We start from the raw sequence: 14,496 nt of genomic DNA, 5'->3' as shown, positions 1-14,496 counted from the left end.
ACAGATATATGGGAGGTAATCAATAAGGTAAAAGAGTCCAGGTGAGTCCCATGAAGCGCTGATGTGCGTAATGATGGTGACGGTGTGCGTAATGATGCCCTTGAGCGGCAAATAATCTCTTGATAACTCCATAAGGAAATAATTGTAAGCAGGCGTGACAGTATTGGTCTGTCACAAGCTATGAACCAGTATTGGTCGGTCACATGAATGAAACAAAACGGTAATGATTCATTAATTATGCTAAATCATGCAAATATAACTTGTCTGTGTATAGCCGTATGTAAGACAACTGCTGGGACTGCTCAGGCAGAGCTCCTGATTGGCATGTTTACTATGGTTCAATAAGTTGGTTGGAAGTGTGCTCAAAAATAAACAATGATTCATTTAAGATTGACTTCGAGTGTCCCGGTGTAAGAATTTCCACGACAACATCAAAACTATGAAATTACACATATGGAATCATCTAGTAACCAAAAAAGTGTTAAACAAATCAAAATATATTTTATATTTGAGATTCTTCAAAGTAGCCACCCTCTGCCTTGATGACAGCTTTGCACACACTTGGCATTCTCTCAACCAGAATCATGACGTAGTCACCTGAAATGCATTTCAATTAACAGGTGTGCCTAGTTAAAAGTTCAGTTGTAGAATTTCTTTCCTTCTTAATGCGTTTGAGGCAATCAGTTGTGTTGTGACAAGGTAGGGGTGTTATACAGAAGATAGTCCTATTTGGTAAAAGACCAAGTTCATATTATGGCAAGAACAGCTCAAATAAGCAAAGAAAAACGACAGTCCATCATTACTTTAAGACATGAAGGTCAGTCAATCCGGAAAATTCCAAGAACTTTGAAATTTTCTTCAAGTGCAGTTGCAAACACCATCAAGCGCTATGATGAAACTGGCTTTCATGAGGACCGGCACAGGAAAGGAAGACCCAGAGTTACCTCTGCTGCAGAGGATAAGTTCATTAGAGTTAACTGCACCTCAGATTGCAGCCCAAATAAATGCTTCAAAGAGTTCAAGTAACAGACACTTCTCAACATCAACTGTTCAGAGGACACTGTGTGAATCAGGCCTTCATGGTCGAATATCTGCAAATAAACCACAACTAAAGGACACCAATAATAATAAGAAACTTGCTTGAGACAAGAAACACGAGCAATGGACATTAGACTGGTGGAAATCTGTCCTTTGGTCTGATGAGTCCAAATTTGAGATTTTGGGTTCCAACCACCGTGTCTTTGTGAGACACAGAGTAGGTGAACGGATGATCTCTTCATGTGTAGTTCCCACCGTGAAGCACGGAGGAGGGGGAGGTGTGATGGTGTGGGGGTGTGGGGGTGCTTTGCTGGTGACACTGTCTGTGATTTATTTAGAATTCAAGTAACACTTAACCAGCATGGCTACCAAAGCATTCTGCAGCGTTACGCCATCCCATCTGGTTTGCGCTTTGTGGGACTATTATTTGTTTTTCAACAGAACAGTGACCCAACACACCTCCAGGCTGTGTAAAGGCTATTTTACTAAGAAGTGGAGTGATGGAGTGCTGCATCAGATGACCTGGCCTCTACAATCACCCGAACTCAACCCAATTGAGATGGTTAGGGATGAGTTGGACCGTAGAGTGAAGGAAAATCAGCCAACAAGTGCTCAGCATATGTGGGAACTCATTCAAGACTGTTGGAAAAGCATTCCAGGTGAAGCTGGTTGAGAGAATGCCAAGAGTGTGCAAAGCTGTCATCAAGGCAAATGTTGGCTACTTTGAAGAATCTAAAATCTAAATATATTTTTTACATTTTAGAAATATGTTCGTAGATTGATGAGGATTTTTTATTTCATTCATTTTAGAATGAGGCTGTAACGTAACAAAATTTGGAGTAAGGAAAATGGTCTGAATACTTTACGAATGCACTGTATCTACAAAAGTATGTGGACACCCCTTCAAATGACTGGATTCGGCTATTTCAGCCACACCCATTCCTGACAGGTGTATAAAATCGATGCACACTCTGGTGGTGAGCTACCAAGAAGGAACAGTGCCTAACGCCACGATAATGTTTTGCATGTACTGTAATCTTTTCTAATAAGTGGTTAAACGAATATGTGGCATTTCGTGTCTGAAATGCACTATGTAGAGAATGGTAAGCATGACAGGTTAGTCCAGTAAGGGTACATACTGTACAGCCAGTGATGGTGATGACTGGCCTAGTCGAAGTCCATCCCATCTGACTATAGTTCCACTGTATCTGTCATCTAATGAAAAGATTGAGGGCACATTTCTCAGGGATCAGCCCAGAGTGCTGGCCCATGTATCAGAATACCAAAACATGCAAAAACACACAGAAACACATGGAGCTGTGTTTCTGATTCTTCACTTCCAGAGGGGAAAATGCAAGCCAAAGGAAAAAGGAGCAAAAAAAGGAGAGAGCGAGTGTTTTGAGAACAAACGCAACTTTACAATCATGGAACTATTTGGACGGAGTGTGAGTCAAAGAGGCCCTTGGAGCTGGCATGGGCCTGCAGCCCATCTGGACCGGTCCTGGGTCACTGGCTCAAACAGCTGCACAGAGCCAGGGGGGCTGGGGGAGTGGGGGGCCAAGTCAGCCAGGGGGCCCGGCCGGGGGGCTAGGGGCCCCAATGGAAAGCCTCAAGGGGCCCCTCAAGCACCCAGGAAAGAAAACAACGTATTAATGAAGAGAACACAGTCTTTTTGGTTTACTCCCCCCAGCTCTTAATGAAGTGTGCCTGCATATGGAGGTCAGGAGGGCCTGTATGTACGCACGCAACTTTGTGTGTTTGGGTGTTGGTGTGTGAGTGAGGTTCTTTGTCTGACTGCTCCAGCGGAAATTAGTCTGTGTGACCCTTGGACCCTGACCTTTTGACCCCAGACTGGGCAGGACAAAGGGAAAAGCTGTTAAACAGTGGGAGAGGGAGGCCATGTGACTCAGTGAGCATCCTATAGAGGGGAATCCTTTTTTCCCATTGGGTGTTCAAAGCAGGCTGCTTGTGTCAACACACACATACTCTCTACAACTTAATCAGTGGGGATTTTGGTCACAAGGAAACTGGGGTAGAAATACCGGAAGTGACAAACATAATATGGACATTCTCGCGCATCCAAGCGCACACACATCCAAGCGCACACACATCCAAGCGCACACGTGCACATGCGCAATACACACACACACACACGCACACACACACACAAACACAGGGCCGTGCAAAGACCTTTCAGGAGGTAGGTGCTCATAATAACAAACAGGAACATGGTAGCTAAGGGCAGTTGGACATTGGGAAATGACATTGTTGCAGATCAGCATGTGAATCGCACTTCAATGCAGAACATCCGTCAGAATGTGTGTTATGTGTGTGTGTGTGTGCTGGTGTGTGTGGATGTGCGCATGCGTGTGCGTGCATGCGCGTGTGTGTCTTGTTTTGAAAATAAATACATGACTTTCATAATTCATATCTCAAAATTCATAACATACCAAATAGCTCTGCAACAACACTCACTCATCACAAATTGTAAGCAATTTTGGGGCCTCCTGAGTGGGGCAGTGGTCTAAGGCACTGCATCACAGTGCTGGCTGTGCCACTAGAGATTCTGGGTTCGAGTCCAGGCTCTGGCGCAGCCGGCCGTGACCGTAAGACCCTTGGGGCGGCGCACAATAGGCCCATCTTCGTTAAGGGAGGGTTTGGCCGGCAGGGATGTCCTTATCCCGTTGCGAAATAGTGACTCCTGTGGTGGGCCAGGTGCAGTGCATGCTGACATGGTCACCAGGTGTACGGTGTTTCCACTGACACATTGGTGCTTCTGCGTTAAGTGTCAAGAAGCAGTGCGGTTTGGTTGGGTTGTGTTTTGGAAGACGCACGGCTCTCGACCTTTGCTTCTCCCGAGTCCGCACGGAAGGTTGCAGCGATGAGACAAGACTGTAACTACCAATTGGATACCACGAAAAAGGGGTAAAAAAAATTGTAAGCAATTTTTAAATTTAAACTAGGTAACTAGCTACACACACTCATCTCTCAAGCCATGCATGTTTGGAGCCCGCAATCTCTGTACAGGGCAGACTGGGAAACAGGCACAACCGGGCGCGGGAGCTCCTTACAGGGAAGTACAACAGGTGAACTTGAGGACATCACAACGATTTACGGGCAGTGGGTTCCGAACAACAATGACAAAACGGGGAAGTTATACCACCACCCAAAAGGGCACTTTGGAGACTGGAAGGGCAAAAGGGCATGTGGTCTGCACAGGTAGAGCCCTAACTCACACTCACATTTCACACTACAGGCCCTCAGACGATCTGGAAGGTCAACACAATAAAGTGATTCTTATTAACATGAGTAGATTTGCACACTCACAGACCTACACACCAATCTACCACTTTGATTCATACAAACTTTCCTTACACCAAAAAATGCCTAACTAATCTACAAGATCAGAGTATTTTTTAAATCTACCAATTGGTGCTGAAACGGAGACGAAGATGCAGTAGACGGCGTTACTATTTTCTGAATTCGTTCGCTCAATGTATTCTACTCTGTTGGGCTCCTGAGTGGCGCAGCGGTCTAATGTACTGCATTTCAGTGCAAGAGGTGTCACTACATTCCCTGGTTTGAAACTAGGCTGTATCACATCTGGCCGTGATTGGGAGTCCCATAGGGCAGCGCACAACTGGTCCAGCATCGTCTGGGTTTGGCTGTCATTGTAAATAAGAATTTGCTTTTCACTGACTTGCCTAGTCAAATAATCAAATTTTATTTGTCACATACACATGGTTAGCAGATGTTAATGCAAGTGTAGCGAAATGCTTCAATTTAAAAAAAAAAATGTTTTGGGGTGTAGACAAAATTCAAATTTAAGGTACACCGTATATAAAGGGATGGCTTAAGATAAATGTACTGGAAACCCTATTGAATGAAAACTCAAAGAGGGAACCACGCCTGCAAAGCCCATTACGCACCTTTAAGGTAAGGTAAGTCTGAATAACAACAACTGAGAAGTGCATAGGAAAGGTGTGCGTAAGAAAGGCCTAATTTCCTAAATTGGATTCGGGCCCCAGCTGACAGCCAGCCTGTTATAACACTGTGTTCATGGAGGCCAGCTAACTGCCAGTAGACCAGGGCCATTCATCCACAAAAACCACCGCTCCAAAACAAACCAACTGGCAAAATTCGTCACGTTATGGGTCTGTGTAAAGACTTTGTGTCTGTACATGTCTGTGTGTGCGTGTGTGGGCGTGCCTGCGTCATGCGTGCGTGTGTGTGTGGTGATCCTAACTATTTGTTTAGAGTATGTTTGTCTGTCTAAGGATGTACTGTATGTGTTAGCTTGTATGTGGCTGTTGATGCATGAATGTGCGTAATTGCTGTGTATATAAACTAGACCGCTTTCTTGCTTCTGTGTCAAAACAAACAAGAGACCTGCCATGTGCTTCATATCAAGAGAGACAGGTCTGAAATAGCTTGTTTTCATGTCAGAGGGAAAACTTTTTAGCTTTGGCGCCAGTTAAAATGGGAGAGGAGAGGAGAGGAGAAGAGAGCAGAGGAGGAGAAGGAGAATGAGAAGGACAGAGTGAGAGATACACAGAGAGAGAGGAGGAGAGTGGGGGGAGGGGGGAAGAGAGAGAGAGAGGAAAAGAGATATGGTAAAAGAGAGAGAAAGAGAGACTAACCTCCTGCTAGCCTAGCGTCATTCATGTGAGGGACAGGAAGAGCGAGGGAGTGTCTCCAGAGAGAGGGGCAGCATCTGTGTTTTATTGGCCTGGGGGATTAGGGCATTTCCTGGGGTAGAGCCTGGGGGCCAGGGGGTACTAGATGGGGGCTGTGGGGGGCAGGGGTAGAGAGGACCAAAGCGCCTACTCAGGGCTAAAGGCTGCTAATGAGAGACAGACAGCTGAGTCAGAGACAAACAGGAACAGGGTACAGTTGCAGGTGTGGAGGTAGATGGCAGTTGGACATTGGGAAATTACATTGTTGCCAGATCAGCATATGAATCGCGCTTCAATGAAGAACACCCGTCGGGGTGTGTGTTACGTGTGTGTGTGTGTGTGTGTATGTGCGCGGGTGTGTGTGTGTGTGTGTGCATGCGTGTGTGTGTCTTGATTTGCACCTCACGGTGGCTGCTGGCTGCACTTGCCCCGTAGGCCCCACCCACAACAGTAGCAGCATTGTCTTCTGTCACAGGAGCTCTCAAAACCAGCCTCGAGCATCTGGGCATCAAGTGGGCTGGAAGTGGGGGAGGACGGAGGGATATAGAGGAAAGTGGTATTACCTGCACTCTCTCTTTTTCTCTTCCTCTTTTGGTCTTTCACTCGCGGCCTTTTGTCCGCTGTCACACACACACACACACAAGCACCCCCCTCCCCTCCGCTTGCCTGACGACTCAAACGGACTTCTTCTTCTGCTCTATGCTCGCTACGTTCAGTCTGAGACTGTATGTAGCATGTAGCCGCTTGTGGTGACGTCAAAATGAGGGGTGTCCTCAGCGATTGAATCACCTCTAAGCAATCAGAGTATCAAAGCCATTGGTGAATTTTCAAAATTGGTTAGAATGTGTTTGCATTCTAGAAAATCGGGAGCTATTCAGGTCCAGACTCATTGCAAAGAAGCAACTAACGTCTGTGGGTGTGGCGTAGCGTTTGGCCGGAGCAAGGAGTTTGGGTAGTCAGGCAACCCTCACACACATTTCCCAAAACCAGTAACACTTGCTTTTCTCAGCTCACACTTGGGCAAGGCTAATTATCTGGATTGCTACTTCGGATGGAGGTTCTTAGAATCTCTGATGGGAGCACAGAAACACAGAACCAGAAGCTGGCATGAATTGTCCTGTGGTCTGCTGCAAATCAAATCAAATGTTCTTTGTCACATGTGCCGAATACAACAGGTGTAGGTAGACCTTACAGTGAAATGCATACTTACAAGCCCTTAACCAACAAAGCCTTAAGAAGTTAAGATTTAAAAAAAAAAGTAAGTATAAAAAATAGATAAGTACATTTTTTTAAATAATAATAAAAGTAACAAATAATTAAACAGCAGCATTAAAATAACAAACGAGGCTATATACAGGGGGTACCGGTATACAGTCAATGTGCAGGGGCACCGGTTAGTTGAGGTAGTTGAGGTAATATGTACATGTAGGTAGAGTTAAAGTGACTATGCATAGATTATAAACAGAGAGTAGCAGCAGCGTAAAAGAGTGGTCTGGGTAGCCCATTGAATAGCTGCTCAGGAGTCACCACCTGATATAGAGGTCAGCTGACCAGCTCCCGAGTTCTACTGTGTGTTTTTAGCACTTTAATGACTGTTTATATTCCAAGAAATGTCTCCTCGCAAAGAGTCCACCTGATTACACAACTACCAAACCATTACACACATTCACTTCAACCAGTAGCTTTAAAGTGATTTAGAAGTCTGTAAAAACGGTAAAAACCTAAGAGACATATAGACACTGGATGTGGTGTTCTCAGGCAGAGAGAAGCCAAGGTTATACCTACTCATCACCAACTAGAAAACCCACACCTGTCATTATATATATATATATATATATATGGAATATGATGCAATCTAAACAAGACCGACTATCCAATGGGAGAACAAGACATATATTAACTCACAACTAATGTAAACATACATTGACTGCGTAAGACATGGAGCCAGTGACCTAACGGGTCTAGCTCAGCTGGCTGTGTGGCAAGCCAGCATAGCCTGGCAGAGAGAAAGAGAATGTGAGAGAATGAGAGATGTGTTACCAGGAACCCCGCTGAGTACTGTGTTAACAGACTGTCAACACCTTGTGAGGGGAGAGAGCAAGTGTGTCCCCAGAGACAGAGCCCTGACTATGGAGCAGATAGAGAGCAAGCAGCTGACAGGCAGGGAAATGTTGGTTTCACTGAGGATGGAGCGACAGGATTATCTAGTGACAGTCAGAGCCATCACCTAAATCACACTTATGTCCGTCCCATCATTATGTCCATTTACTGTCTGATGGTGTTTTGCCTTTCCATGGATCCATTATGTACTGCATTTGTGTGTGTGTGGGTGTGTCAATGGAGGATGCTGAGGGGAGGACGGCTCATAATAATGGCTGGAACAGAGCAAATGGAATGGCGTCAAACCATCTGTTTGATGTATTTGATAACGTTCCACCTATTCTGCTTAAACCATTACCACGAGCCCGTCCTCCCCAATTAAGGTGCCACCAACCTCCTGTGGTGTGTGTGTGTATGTGCAGGGTTGGGGAGTAATGGATTACATTTTTTTTTAACTGTAATCCGTTACATTACCAGCAAAAAAAATGTAATCAGATTACAGATGCTTTTGAAAAACTAGATTTTGAGGATTACTTTTAAATTCAGAAAGGAGCATTACGAAAAGAAATCTTTGACACTTCTCTTTTTTCTCAATGACATTCATATCAGCATTGAAAAAAGGAGCAAGTTTAAGTTTGCTCCACCTGAGGGAGTCTGACCACAAGTCAGAGACCACTATGATGACGCAACAAATGGGTTTGATGGATCGCGGGCAAAGAGCAGGAACAGGCTTTTGTAGGCCACAGTCCAAGCTATGTCTTCCAATGGTACGACTTCTGTCGGCATTCCAAAGATTATCCAACTTGAATAGTTGAGGTAAGGATGACAGCAGTGGTGTAGTCTACGGCGATACGGATATCACTTATTATTGTTATCGACATAGCGAATTGATGTGAATCACACTGTTGCTCTCTCATTTAGCCAGTTGCGCCTTACGGATTGTGGTTGTTGTGGATGGCTGTTCATAAATCTAAATGTGTATTTGAACCCAATAATGATTGAATTCAAGAAGTTTAAGTTGCCTATCAATCATTGTTTTTGAAACCAGTGGACAGCCAGTGAAAAATGCGCTCTTGCAACAGCTGCATAGTGCAGATCCCAGCCTATGGAATTAAAGTGGGGCTTTTATTGCTCAATCTAATTCATGCTGATAAAAACATTTAATCCATAGGCCTAATGGACACATGTTCAAACTCGCACACTTTTGATAGACTTAAAGGGGCAATCTGTAGTTGCTACATCCATGTTTAGATTATATATCTCCATTGATTCTTGAAGAATATAACTTATAAATGCCTCATGAGCTTAGTTCAACTGTCACACTCCATGAGAACCCAAAATATAATCTTTTTGTAAACGTTGTAAATGTAAAAAAACACTATATAGCCTAATAACATGGTTAAAACAATACTTTTGATATCATGGATGGTCAGTCCTTGCATCCATAGCTCTGTCTATTAATCTGAGAGTGGTTACATTTCTCCAGGCCCATCTCTCAGTTTTTTACCAAAACAGAGGCGGGAATTTTTTTTATTTTTTATTGTTAAATCTGTGGATGATCAAGATATTAAAGTGTCACCAATAAAAAGTTTAACAATAGGCCTATAGCAAATGCTGAATATGCAGTTTTTCACATGTAAATAGCACTTTTCAGTAGTGCTCAAAGCATGCCAATCCTTGAGCGCAGTATTTCTTTTTCAACTTGAATCAATGAGCCCAATCAGTCCTCCATGACAACAAAGAAATGTAACATCCATCTATGTAAACTTGAACATAGATTTATCCTGCAATAGATGTGGTTCAATTGGTAACATACATTTGTCTTCTTCTAATGCCTCTGAAGGGGAAAGTAATCTAAAAGTAACGGAATGTAATCAGATTACATTACTGAATTTGGGTAATCCAAAAGTTACATGATTGATAACAGTTTTTGACAAGTAACTAGTAAGTTTAACGGATTACATTTAGAACGTAACCTACCCAACCCTGTGTATGTGTGAGTGTGTGCGTTTGCGCATGCGCGCTTGAGTGTGTGTGTGTGTGTGTGTGTGAAAGAGCGAGGGAGAGATTGGGTGAATGTGGCAGTGGTTTCTAGGACACGGGGTAGGGGATTGAGGGGGGAAAACCCACATCCAAGTATCTCTGAAAGCCAATGGGAAGTGGTGCCAGACCAAAAGAGAGAGAGAGAGAGAGAGCGAGAGATACATACCGACAAACATGGGATTGAGGGAATGTGAGAGAGACACACAAACTCAAGGGAGTCAGGGTGGCGGCCCTTGCCCTTTCATCCCTAATGCCCTAATATCCGTGCTCAGAAGGCGCCAGGCTTACAAGGCTGCAACAAGTGTGTGCCACAGAAAAGGTGACAAGAGAGAGGGGGAGTAGAATGGAAGCTCTGAATTGCCTCTCTCTCTCCCTCTCTCTTTCTTACTCACTCTGTCTGTCTCTCTGTCTGATGAAGTCAGGGGTCATTTCAGGGTCGTCTGGCAGTCACCCAGGTTCTCATGACTCCCCCCTTTCCTCAGCTCTCTATACAGCCCTGCATTGTACACTCACACACACAGATACTACAGACTAAGGGAGAGGGACACACACGCACACACTCACATTCAGACAGACAGACAGTTTCAAGTTTCAAGTTATTAGACACACACACACACACACACACAGACAGACAGACAGACAGACAGACAGACAGACAGACAGACAGACAGACAGACAGACAGACAGACAGACAGACAGACAGACAGACAGACAGACAGAGACAGACAGACAGACAGACAGACAGACAGAGAGAGACAGACAGACAGACAGACAGACAGACAGACAGACAGACAGACAGACAGACAGACAGACAGACAGACAGACAGACAGACAGACAGACAGACAGACAGACAGACAGACAGACAGACAGACAGACAGACAGACAGACAGAGAAAGGGCTTGGGTAAGGGTGAGTTGGAAAGAAAAAATATAAACTTCAAACTGTACCTTAGATTCAAATTTATGATCAGCTGTCTGGACAAATTTGTTTAGTTTTACAGAATTTTTAAACTCTTTCCTATAATTTATTAGGTCCTTGAGAATGTTTTGTGGTTTGAATTTCCAGTGACACATTGGACATTTAAAGAAATAGCCATGTGATACATTACAATATGATGTCAGGGGTGGGGAAGTGGTTGAGGGGAGCGAGAAATTGGACTTCATCTTTCCCGAAGCTGTGTCATATATAGAGAAATGAGCTGTGTATCGTTACTTACAGTAAATATCATGTTGTTTTAGTCACACTGTGCGTGTGTGTGCGTGTGTGTGTGTGGAGGCTAAACCCCAGACATAAGCGATATAAGTCGCTAGGAGGCACTCAACCATATACAATATATATATATATTTCCTATAGTTAGACCCTTCCCGGTACACGCTCTAGTTAGTCGACCATTTGGGTCCAGGCTAATCAAGGAGGCCACCATCTCCTTGGCCATGGTTATGCAGGGGAATCATGAGGAGAGAATCAGTCTCTTTCTCATTGACTCTCCTGCATTTCCTGTGGTACTAGGCCTTCCTTGGTTGGCTCTGCATAACCCCACTATTTACTGGCAACAGAGGGCTCTCACGGGGTGGTCGCGAGAGTGCTCAGGGAGGTGTGTAGGGGTTTCCGTTGGTGCTACCACGGTGGAAAGTCCAGACCAGGTCTCCACCGTGCACATCCCCCCAGAATATGCCGATTTGGCTCTCGCTTTCTGTAAAAAGAAGGCGACTCAATTACCACCTCATCGACTGGGGGATTGTGCGATAAATCTCCTGGCAGACGCTGCGCTTCCCAGGAGTCACGTGTATCCCCTGTCGCAAGCGGAGACGGTGGCTATGGATACATATGTCTCTGAATCCCTGCGTCAGGGGTACATTCGGCCCTCTACTTCACCCGCCTCCTCGAGTTTCTTTTTTGTGAAGAAGAAGGATGGAGGTTTACGCCTGTGCATTGACAATAGAGGTCTCAATCAAATCACGGTGAGGTACAGTTACCCGCTACCTCTTATCTCCACGGCGATTGAGTCAATGCATGGGGCATGCTTCTTCACGAAACTGAATCTCAGGAGTGTGTATAACCTGGTGTCTCCTGGAGGGAGACAAGTGGAAGACAGCGTTCAGTACCACCGCAGGGCATTATGAGTACCTCGTCATGCCATACGGGTTGATGAATGCTCCATCAGTTTTCTAATCCTTTGTAGACGATATTTTCAGGGACATGCAGGGTGTAGTGTTGTATATCGATGACATTCTGATTTACTCCGCTACACGCGCCGAGCATGTGTCCTTGGTGCGCAAGGTACTTGGACGACTGTTGGAGCATGACCTGTACGTCAAGGCTGAGAAATGCCTGTTCTTTCAGCAGGCCATCTCCTTCCTAGGGTATTGCATTTCCACATCAGGGGTGGAGATGGAGAGTGACCGCATTGCAGCTGTCATGACGTTGTCCTGGGGGTAGGTTTATGACAGTCATAAATACCTCTTCCCCCCTTTTTCCTCTCTCTACTCTACTGATGTGACATTAGAAAACCCTTGGTTAACATAGAGATTCTGGGAACATCAGAAGTTGGGGGGAAATGAACTATATTCTGGTAATCCGACCAACTGAACATATGCGGTGGTACTTAAGGTATATTATGTCAGTTCGGTTGTCATCTGGCACATTCTCATCAATGATAGAATGACATAAACTCTACTGTAGAAAGTCTACACCTCAGAGGTATCGGATTCACGTGGAATTGTTGTTTAATTCAAATGTTTGAATATTAAATTATTTGTGAAGAGATGAAATGTAATTTTAGCTTCCAAATGAGAGATTTGGGTTTTCATAAGTTTAGGGCTTTGCTCAACCAGTGGCCCGCCCCTGTGAAGAGACATGGGTTATAAACTTTTCAGACACACCCTTCTCCCTCCACTATATAAGCCATTGACGAAAATTTAACTTCCTGTTCCGAGGATGTGAGGACGACGGTCCTATGTCAGAATGGTTCAGATAATAACTACAGAACTAAGCCAACATCAGCATGAGCTTTGGTTGTGAAAATGGTATGAACTTTGAACTCGTATTCACTATAGAAGTGATACCTCCTAGACGTTGTTAACAACAGCAGCTGCAAACGTAAATTAGGTCAGACAGAGTACCACTCAGCAGCAGCAGCAGAGACATTCTTCAAAGGACAAAGGACCCGGTTGGGCAACACGGCCTTCCATCTACCACCAACCTACCGAAGCACAGCTCAGAGTAAATATTTATTGCATTTTCCTTTTCCAAATGGGCGGTAATTTAGAATGCATAAGATATTGTAATTACGATAGCACAGCTTCGCCCTTTATTCATCAGTCTTCCCGCTCTTTCACTCAAACCCAGCCCCTTTTCTTTTGTGTAACAAGCTGTCATATCTGTTCCGCCCGCCAGGGACGTTTTCTTTTATGATGTAATTTGTAATCAAAGTATGATTTATTCTGTGTATATGTAATTCTGTGTGATTTAGTTAGGTATTTAGTGAATAAATAATTGAACCCAATTTTGTATTGCTGATTCAACTTGTTAGCCAGGGTTCGTGAAGATGACCAAGAATTTACAACTTTCAGATGAGACTGAAATAAGGTGACGATTAATATTGACTGCTATTGATGTTGCTAGCTGACAACTTTTTGACTTTGCTAGCTGACAACTTTACGGTTTTTTTTTTCTTTTTAATTACCGTTTATATTTTTAGTTTTTCCATCACAACTTTTTTCCCTCATTCAACTTTTTCACTCCGGACGCTTTATCTGGACATGGTTCGTCAGCACTTTCAACAGCCGAAGCTAAGTAGTAACATTAACATGATGTCTTCTAATTGCAGTCGCTGTACTCATATTATACAGGAGAACGATCGCCTTACGGCGAGGATAGCTGTGCTGCAAGCCCAGCTTCAGACGCAATCGTTAGGCAAGGGTAATTTCAGTGTAGGAAAGGATGAAACAGCGTCTGTGCCACTAGTAAGTACAGATAGTAGTATAAACCCCCCCGCACAGTCCCCACAGCCGGACAACTTTCTCATTGCTTCTGGAGGGAAATGCTGTAGGAATGCTCAACTGGTGTCGCTCATTCAGCCGACAGAAACTTTCAACCGGTTTTCCCCATTGAGTAGCGAGTCGGAGTCTGAGGCCGAGTCTTCTCTTGTCTCTACTCCTCCCGTTACGGGGTCTGAGACGCCGAAGGCTCCCACCATTAGCTCTGACAAATTGAAAACCCTAGTCATTGGCGACTCCATTACCCGCAGTATTAGACTTAAAACGAATCACCCAGCGATCATACACCTTTTACCAGGGGGCAGGGCTACCAACGTTAAGGCTAATCTGAAGATGGTGCTGGCTAAAGCTAAAACTGGCGAGTGTAGAGAGTATAGAGATATTGTTATTGTCAAAAAAAATTGAAAAAGCTGTTGCGCAGCAACTCACTGCCTTCCTGAAGACAAACAATGTATACGAAATGCTTCAGTCTGGTTTTAGACCCCATCATAGCACTGAGACTGCACTTGTGAAGGTGGTAAATTACCTTTTAATGGCGTCAGACCGAGGCTCTGCATCTGTCCTTGTGCTACTAGACCTTAGTGCTGCCTTTGACACCATCGATCACCACATTCTTTTGGAGAGATTGGAAACCCAAATT

This window comes from Salvelinus namaycush, chromosome 4, assembly GCF_016432855.1.
Source record: "Salvelinus namaycush isolate Seneca chromosome 4, SaNama_1.0, whole genome shotgun sequence".
Lineage (NCBI taxonomy): Eukaryota > Metazoa > Chordata > Actinopteri > Salmoniformes > Salmonidae > Salvelinus > Salvelinus namaycush.
Note: the sequence above shows the minus strand (reverse complement) of the source record.